This window comes from Otolemur garnettii, unplaced genomic scaffold, assembly GCF_000181295.1.
Source record: "Otolemur garnettii isolate 467f Iridium unplaced genomic scaffold, OtoGar3 scaffold00060, whole genome shotgun sequence".
In the NCBI taxonomy this organism is placed as follows: domain Eukaryota; kingdom Metazoa; phylum Chordata; class Mammalia; order Primates; family Galagidae; genus Otolemur; species Otolemur garnettii.
In genome coordinates this window covers 9,790,986-9,799,915 of record NW_003852455.1, presented here as the reverse complement: position 1 = coordinate 9,799,915, position 8,930 = coordinate 9,790,986, and the positions used below count along the sequence as shown (strand labels likewise).

Sequence of the window (8,930 nt, the reverse complement as noted above, 5' to 3'; positions counted from 1 at the left end):
TCACTGCCAACTCACATACTCCACCAGGCTGCCCCCAAATCAATCAAACAACAGTCAACAGGCTTTCAGTGTAGTTAGGAGACTGATTATTTAGTTTTGGGGGGGGGGTCAGAACGTTATTCATTTATTTACTCATTCATTTATTCATTCATTTATTAAGTAAAACTTTATTAAAAAATTATATACTATGTTCCCAGTCATAGCTCATAGCAACCTCAAACTCTTGGGCTCAACCGATTCTCTGAAAACCTCACCTGGCTAGGAGGTTTCCTGATGTGATAGCTCACATTTTACCATGGATGAGAGTCCTGGGTATGAAAGACATCCCTCTCACCAGGTTGGGGATAACTCCCTGGGACGGTCTGTGCTTTTCTCACATCTGAATTTCTTGGAGATCCTTGATAAATGACTCTTGAAAACTAATCTCTTGAATCCCATATCTTCCCAGAGTTAACTCCATTCAGTCTCTCCACATAACCAATCCTTATCCACAGAGACATTTTCATTTTAGGAACCCCCTGGTTTTAAGCACCTAATCTTTATTCAACTGGATAGTGTGAATCTTTGCCACTGGGGTTAAGAATGATTGTGCTTTTCAGGACACTTAAGGAATTCTCACTCAAGAAAGTAGCTTGGGGCCTGATATGCAAAACCCACGAAGGAATCTGGAATCCATTCTTTACTTGAGAACCCCCAGTATAAGGGAAGACAGGGTCTCTGGAATTTATTCTTATTCTTTAAGAATTTTAGGTAGTGGGTGGTGGTGATAAACCTCTCAGAAGGCAACACTCCAGTGATGCTCTACAAAAGCTTTAGCAAACCCAGAGTTAATAGCACTCTGTATAAATACAGAAAGTTGTTTTGACTTACAATTTTAAATTCTGAGCGATCCATTTTAATGTGTGTGTTGTTCATTAAGTGATTATTATTTCTGTACATCAAGCTTCGTCTTTTAAATGCTTTCATGTCATTATTTCCTGCAAGTAAAGATACCATCCAGCATTAAATGCAAACTCACTTGCATCCATGACTTTTGTTTTCATTTTTGAGAGAGATAGGATGTTTAGAGAGGAATGGAGAGGTGAGAGTAAATCCTGCATTAACCAGGATTCTATGCTGTGAATGACTGAAACCCAACTCAAACTACTGTGAGAAAAAAAGAAAGAGATAAAAGGAGGGCGGTGGCCCCATATACCAGAGGTGGTGGGTTCAAACCCGGCCCCAGCCAAAAAAAACTGAAAAAAAAAAAAACAGAGAGATTTACACTGACCTCAAGAACTCAGAAATAGACTTCACAGGCTCAGTGGAGCCAGTCTTGGTGGCCCCATATACCAGAGGTGGTGGGTTCAAACCCGGCCCCAGCCAAAAAAAACTGAAAAAAAAAAAAACCCAAAACAACAAACTGATGATGCAAGTACAGTTTTAGGGCACCGGCCCCATATACCAAGGGTGGCTGGTTCAAACGCGACCCTGGCCAAACTGCAACAAAAAATAGCCAGGCATTGTGGTGGGCGCCTGTAGTCCCAGCTACTCAGGAGGCTGAGGCAAGAGACTCACCTAAGGCCAGGAGTTGGAGGTTACTGTGAAATGTGACGCCACAGCACTCTAGGCACTCTATGAGGGCGATAAAGTGAGACACTACCTCTACAAAAAAAAAAAAAAAGAGAGAAGATAAAAGGAAAAATTTGCACAGTAGAAAATAGCAGTGCTATTTTGTCTGTTCTGTGGTTATGTCAGGCTTGAACCAAAGGTTCAAAGCAATCAAGTCCCTTTTCTGTTTCTCCATCCACTCTGATTCCGACATGTTGGTTTCATCCTTCAACTGTGCACGGTAAATTTCTAGGCTTTCCCTCGTGATTATCAAAAAGACTGTAGACCACCTAACCCTTGTAGCCTCACATGACACCATCCATCTAAAAAGACACTGCTTTTTCTGGTCATTGCCAGAGAGGTGAGAAGCAGCTCTCTGTCCCAGAAGACCCAGCAAGTATGTCCCTGCATCTCATTGGCTCTCACAGAGTTGTGTTCCATCTCTGACCAATCACTTAAGTCAGGAGCATGAAATATACTTAGTGACTTAAGTGTGACTCAAGCTAAGGGTATTTAGAGGTGTTTTTTTCTAAAGCAAAATCTGAACGTTGTTACCGCAAGTGGGAGAATGAATGATGGATACAAAACAATGTTGTCTGTCCACAACAAATTCTTAATCCTGTGTTTAAGCTTTCTTGGGTTTCTCAGAGAGAGATTGCTTGGAAATTACTATTGATTTCCCCTAGAATCCCAACACGTGGTTAATGTCTGGCCATGACCACAGTCCCACGTCTGGGTAGGATGGGATCCTCACAACACTGGGCATAGTGTCATGGTCTCTCTATACCAGTGATTTTCAAACCAGTGTGCCATAGTATACTGGTGTGCTGTGAGAGGATCTCACATGTGCCACGAAAAATTTTAAAAATCATTAATTAAATTATTTTTGAAAGAGGTTCAAAGCACAGTAAGTCTATGTATATTTTTAATTTTGGGGGGAGGAATCAACATTATTTAAATGTGTCTTGGAAGTTTAACTATAGGTTCAGATGTGCTGTGAGACTTAAAGAAGGTTGAAAAACACTGCTGTAAATTCTTGGGAGCAGGGTTGTTTCTTTGTGAAACTAGAGGGCCGATCTACATTCCACCCTCTTCAGAGAAGCTGTGGCCAAGATTTCAGGATTCATGGCCCCAAGATGCCTTCAAGTATAATTGTGTGTTTATTCATTTCTCTTCAGTTCTGTCAGCTTTTGCTCCATGTATTTTGGAGCTCTGAGGCGAGATACGTGCACATTTAGTATTATGTGTTCTTGGTGAATTACCTTTTTATCATTATGTGATGTCTTTCTTCATCTCTGATTTAAGGTTCCATATTTGGAAGTCTATTTTGTCTAGAATGAATATAGGCATTCCAATTTCTTTCCATTAGTGTTTGTGTGGTATATCTTTTCATACCATGTTCCTTTAAATATATTTATATTGTTATATTTAAAGTATGTTTCTTACAGACTACTTGTAGTTGTGTCTTGCAGACCATGTGGATTTTTTTCTAGCCTGAAAACATCTGTCTTTGAATTGGTATTTGGACAATTTATATTTAGTAAAATTGTTGTTATGGTTAAATTTAATATGACCATTTTATCTGTGACCTCTTCTTGACTTCTTTTGAATTATTTAAATATTTCAAAATATTTTGTCTTAATTAATTTATTAGAGTTTTGGCTTCATCTCTTTGTGGTATTTTTTAGTGGTTGTTCTAGGGATTATAATATATTTAAATTTTCATAGTATACTTAGAGCTAATATTTCATCACCTCAAGTAAACTACAAAAGCCTTATAATGGTATTAGTTTCTTTTTCTTTCTTTCTTTTTTTTGCAGTTTTTGCCAGGGCTGGGCTTGAACACAACACCCCCGGTATATGGGACTGGCACCCTACTCCTTGAACCACAGGTGCCACCCTGTATTAGTTTCTTTATCCTACATTTTTTGTTATAGTTGCTGTAAATAACATATCTATTTACATTGAAACGTTATAAACAGGCCTGGCATGGTGGCTACAATCTTAGCACTCTAGGAGGCTGAGGTGGGTGGATTGTCTGAGCTCAGGAGTTCCAAGACCAGCCCAAGCCAGAGCAAGAGCCCATCCCTAAACATAGTCAGGCATTCTGGCAGGCAGCTGTAGTCCCAGCTACTTGGGAGGCTGAAGCAAGAGAATCATTTGAACCCAAGAGTTTGAGGTTGCTGTGAGCTATGATGCCATTGCACTCTGCTGAGGGTGACAAAGTGAGACTCTGCTCAAAAAAAAAAAAAAAAAAGAAAAAAGAAAAAAAAAACAGAAAGAAAAGAAAGAAACATTATAAACAATGTTACAATTTTTGCTTTCTACAATGGTTATGTATTTCAAAGAATTTAAGAGAAAAAAAATGTTCTATCCAGATATTTATCATTTCTTTCTTTCTTTTTTTTTTTGGCAGAGTCTCACTTTGTCACCCTTGGTAGAGTGCAATGTCATCATAGCTCCCAGCAACCTCAAACTCTTGGGCTTAGGAGATCCTTTTGCTTCAGTTTTTCATTTTTAGTAGAGATGAGGAGGTCTCACTCTTGCTCAGGCTGGTCTTGAACTCGTGAGCTCAAGCTGTCCATCCACTTTGACCTCCTAGAGTGCTAGGATTACAGTCATGAGCCACTGTGGCCGGCCCATATTTATCATTTCTTTTGTTTCTTATTCATTAGTAATGTTTCATGATTCCCTCTGGTCTAATTTCCTCTCAACTTGAAAAACTTTCTTTTACCATTTATTTTAAAGCAAGTCTACTGGTGATGAATTCTCTTAGCTTTCCTTCATCTGAGAATGCCTTTATTTTGCCTGCATTCCTGAAGGGTATTTTTGCTGGATATAGAATTCCAAGTTGTCAGTTCTTCCAGCTCCCTTCCTTCCTTTTCCTTGTTCTTGTTCTTGTCCTATCCTTCTCCCTCTCCTTCTCTTGCCTTTCCTATGTTTTCTCCTAGCACTTTAAAGATGCTATCTCACCGTCTTCTGGGCTCTATGATTTGTGGTGAGAAATCTGCAGTCATAATTTTTACTTCTGTGTAATTTAATATTTTTTCCCAACTATTTTCAAGATTGTTTTAGTCCATTTTGCACGGCTATAAAGAAATATCTCAGGCTTTTTATAAAGAAAAGGGGTTTATTTTGCTCATGGTTCTCTAGACTATATAAGCATAGTGTCTAAAAACTCTTTCAGGAACTAACAAGGAGAGAACTCACTCACTATTGCAGAGAGGGCACCAAGCTATTCATAAAAGATCTGCCTCCATGACCCAAACACTCCTACCAGGCCCTACCTCCAACACTGGGAATAAAATTTCAACATGCGATTTGGAAGGAACAAGTATCTAAGCTATATCAAAAATGCTTTCTTTACCTGTGATTTGTAATTCTTTGATTATGATGTGTCTGGGTGTGAATTTCTTCAAGTTTCATTTATTTGGGGTTCATTAAGATTTGTGAGGTTTTTTTTTTTGGAGACAGAATCTCATTTGTCATCCTTGGTAGAGTGCCATGGCATCACAGCTCTTAGCAACCTCAAACTCTTGGGCTCAACTGATTCTTTTGTCTCAGCCTCCCAAGTAGCTGGACAACAGCTGCCCATGACAAAGTCCAGCTATTTTTAGAGACAGGGTCTCACTCTTGATCAGGCTGGTCTGGAACCTGTGAGCTCAGGGAATCCACCTGCCTCAGCCTCCCAGAGTGCTAGGATTATAGGCGTGAGCCTGGGCCCGGCCCCAAGCTTCTTGAGTCTTATGAAAGTATAAGTCTTTCAGCAAATTTAGAAAATTTTCTGCCATTATTTTTTAAACATATTTTCTGAATCAATCTTTTTCTTCTCCTTGAATTCAAAGGAAATGATCGATGGGCCCTTGTGATTATAATAATTTTTTTCAGTATTTTTTCTTTGTTCTTATTATTGTACATAAATAATTGCTATTGCTTTATCTTCAAGTTCATAGACTCTTTTCTCTATCATCTTCATTTTGCTATTGAGCCTGTTCAGATATTGAATCTTTCTCTTTTAAAATTTTCATTTGTATGTACATATGTGTTTATGTGTGTGTGTGTAAAATTTTCAATACTTAAAATTTTCTTTAGCTGATGAGAATTTTTATTTTTTCATTGATTTAAACAATGTTTACCCTTACCTCATGGTTATAATAAATACTTGAAAGTTTATGTTTGGTAATCCCAAGTTGGGTCTTACTGGAGTTGGCAACTTTTGATTATTATCTTTTCTTTTGAGTAGTAGTCAGATTTTTCTGGTCCTTTGTGCGCTGAATAATTTGGAATGTATCCAGGATATTTTGAACATTATAATATGAGATTCTGGATTGTCTTAAAATCCTTTCATGAATGTTGATTTTATTTGTGTTAGGAGGCAATTAATTGGTTTAGGTTCAGCTGTGTTTCACCTCCTGTGGGTCGTGCTTCCACTGTTAGTTCAATATCTAAGACTTTACTGTGCTATTTGTGTTCTGTATATATCATACATCACTTAGAGTTTAGTCTGGGACTTGATTATTCAGTTCTTGAGGATTTTGTTAGGATTCTTTGGGTTTGTTCTGTATGTGTCAAGTGGGGGTTGAGTGTGAGACTAATGTAGAGTTCTATACAATTAGAAGATGTCTTTGTCTAGCTTTTTCTTCTCTGGCATTTTCCTATACTCTCCAGCTTTCATGCACTTACCCTTTCCTTGTTCTTCTGGCCAGGAAGCTCGGGTTTTCTCATAGTTTGGGTTTCTTGCATTACTGTGCGGTTCTGTGTGAGTGAAGCTGCCTTTGGGACAAAGCAGGGAGAGAAAAAAAAGAAAAAGAAGTTACAGGGATTATCACATAGTCTTTTTTTTTTTTTTGAGACAGAGCTATGTCACCCTCAGTAGAGTGCTATGCTGTCACAGCTCACAGCAACCTCAAACTCCTGGGCTCAAGTGAGTCTCTTGCCTCAGCCTCCCAAGTAGCTGGGACTGTAAGTGTCTGCCACAACACCCAGCTATTTTTTTGTTGCAGTTGGCATTGTTGGTTACCTGGCCTGGGCTGGGCTTGAACCGGCTAACTTTGGTGTATGTGACTGGTGCCGAAAACACTGGGCCATGGATGCCGAGCCATCACATAGTCTTTGAATAGCCCCCTTCACTGGTTTTTCTGGCAAAAGATAGACAGATTTTCCCTGGGAGTTTAGATGCCCACATTGCGACTGCTGCTATGGCAATGCATTCCACTGGCTAGGGTTGGCCTCAAGACAGGGCTGGGAGAGGAAAGACATTAAAGAAATTTGGGATTTCTCGTACTCTCTCTGTCATGCAGGAGTTACTTTTTCTGGTCTTCTGGGAAGTAAGAGATGATTTCTCCTGCAGTTTTTCTGACAGTGCCTACTTACACAATTCCAAGTCTTGACCTGACCATAGGTTAAATATTTTTTTTGTCATTCTTTGTTTTCTTGACCAGAATTTGACAAGAATTTAAGTATTTGGTGGTTGAATATGTATTTATTTTTCATTGTTTGGTATTCATTGTAGGTACAAAGAATTAGGTTACACTGATTGCATTTGTCAGGTAAAATTCCTCTTATTATTGTGTCCAGCCCCTAAAAGATGTGCCATATACCATGACCCCCCATCTTCCTCCCTCCTCCTCTCTCCCTTATTCCCTTACCTCCCATCTTGTATTAGGTCATCTACTGCTTTCATATTAGAATTGAGTACATTGGATTCTTGCTTCTCCATTCTTGTGATGCTTTACTAAGAAGAATATATTCCAACTCAATCCAGGTTAATACAAAAGATGTAAAATCTCTGTCTTTTTAAATGAATGAATAGTATTCCATGGTATACACATACCACAGCTTGTTAATCCATTCCTGGGTTGGTGGGCATTTAGGTTGTTTCTCATTTTGGCCATTGTAAATTGAGCTGTGGGATTTCATGTCATATGGGTAATGTGCCGACATCAGAGGGGGTAGGCATATCTCATACGTGAGCATGAACACCCAATCACTACATTTATGGACTACGAAAGGATCTTAATTTTGGCTTTCTTAGCTTCCAGAACTGAGAGCCAATGAATTTGTGGTTTTTCTAAATTACCAAGTCCGTGGTATTCTGTTGTATAGCACTGGGCCAACAAGATCCTTCCAGGAATATAAACAAGAACAGATTGCAAACATGCAGATTCAAGATTCATGGGTAACCACCTTCTGCCCTGCAGTCTAGAGTGAGAAGAGGCAAAGCTGTGAGAAAGAGACTTTGAGAGAAACAGAATTGAAAAAAGAGAGAGAGATTGGTAGATATCCTAGTGGCTTTCCACTCTTGGATTTCAGTCGTTCTTGAGATTTAGCTGTATTTCTACCCATGTGCCCCACCAGACACCTGATTTTTATGTCATTTCCTCTTTTAATTTAACTTTAGTTGATTTATTTTATTTGGGTTCAAAAATTGTAGAGGGTCAAGAATTATTCTGTGACTGTGCCCCGAAACCAGCTAAAGCCCAGGTAGGGAGAATATTTGATAATGGGGTAATAGAATCAAGTCATTAAGCCCCCCATAAGATTAGACCTAGAACCCTAACTTCATTTATTTTTTATTAGCAGTTAATCTCCTTACTTGGAAATCCCGTGTGGACAGAGACTTTCCATTTCATCTTTGAATTCTTTACCAAGATCATTCACTCATTCAGTAATATTTAGTGAGTGTCTGCTTAGTTATGTACTAGGCACAACATAAGCTAAAATATAATAGCAATAATAATACTTAATTTACCAATTTGTAGCACTCGCTTAAAATACATTATGTGCTTTAATCCTTATAATATCTGTACATTAAATATCATCAACCCAATTGTTGGATAAGAAAACTGGAGCTCAGAAAAGATGATTTCTATAGCTAGTGAATGTTAGAACAAGGGTTCTAATCAGAGCTACCTGACTCCAAAGACCATATTTGTAGAAAGAATAAACTCCAATTTCATTGGCTTTTTAAAAAAAATAGTTTCATGATGTTTGGATGATGGAATGTTTATACAACCTGTAGGCCTGATGTTAGCAATCCTATAAATACTAGCAGTGAAAGAACTTGCTTTTGTAAAGTGAGTCATTTAATTTGCTATATGACAGGAAGTCTGGTTGTTAAAAGGAAATATGATGAAATGTCTCACTCATCATTCATGTGGACATGTTCTGAGGACTGCACTGAGGTTCTTTGTAGTGTGGTGCAAGAAAAATAAGGACCTTGCAAAAAATCTTGTTTATGCCAACGAAAACATGTTGTCAATGTCCGATGGCCACATGCGCAGGGCTGGTGGGTTTGAACCCAGCCTGGGCCCACTAAAACAAAAAAGTAGCCCAGAATG

At 38.6% G+C, this 8,930-nt stretch overlaps 1 pseudogene; it reads right to left on the bottom strand.

The window, feature by feature from the left end:
- Window positions 1-7,508: 7,508 nt before the first annotated feature.
- LOC111726316 lies at window positions 7,509-7,604 on the bottom strand (annotated as a pseudogene).
- Between the last annotated feature and the right edge of the window lie 1,326 nt (window positions 7,605-8,930).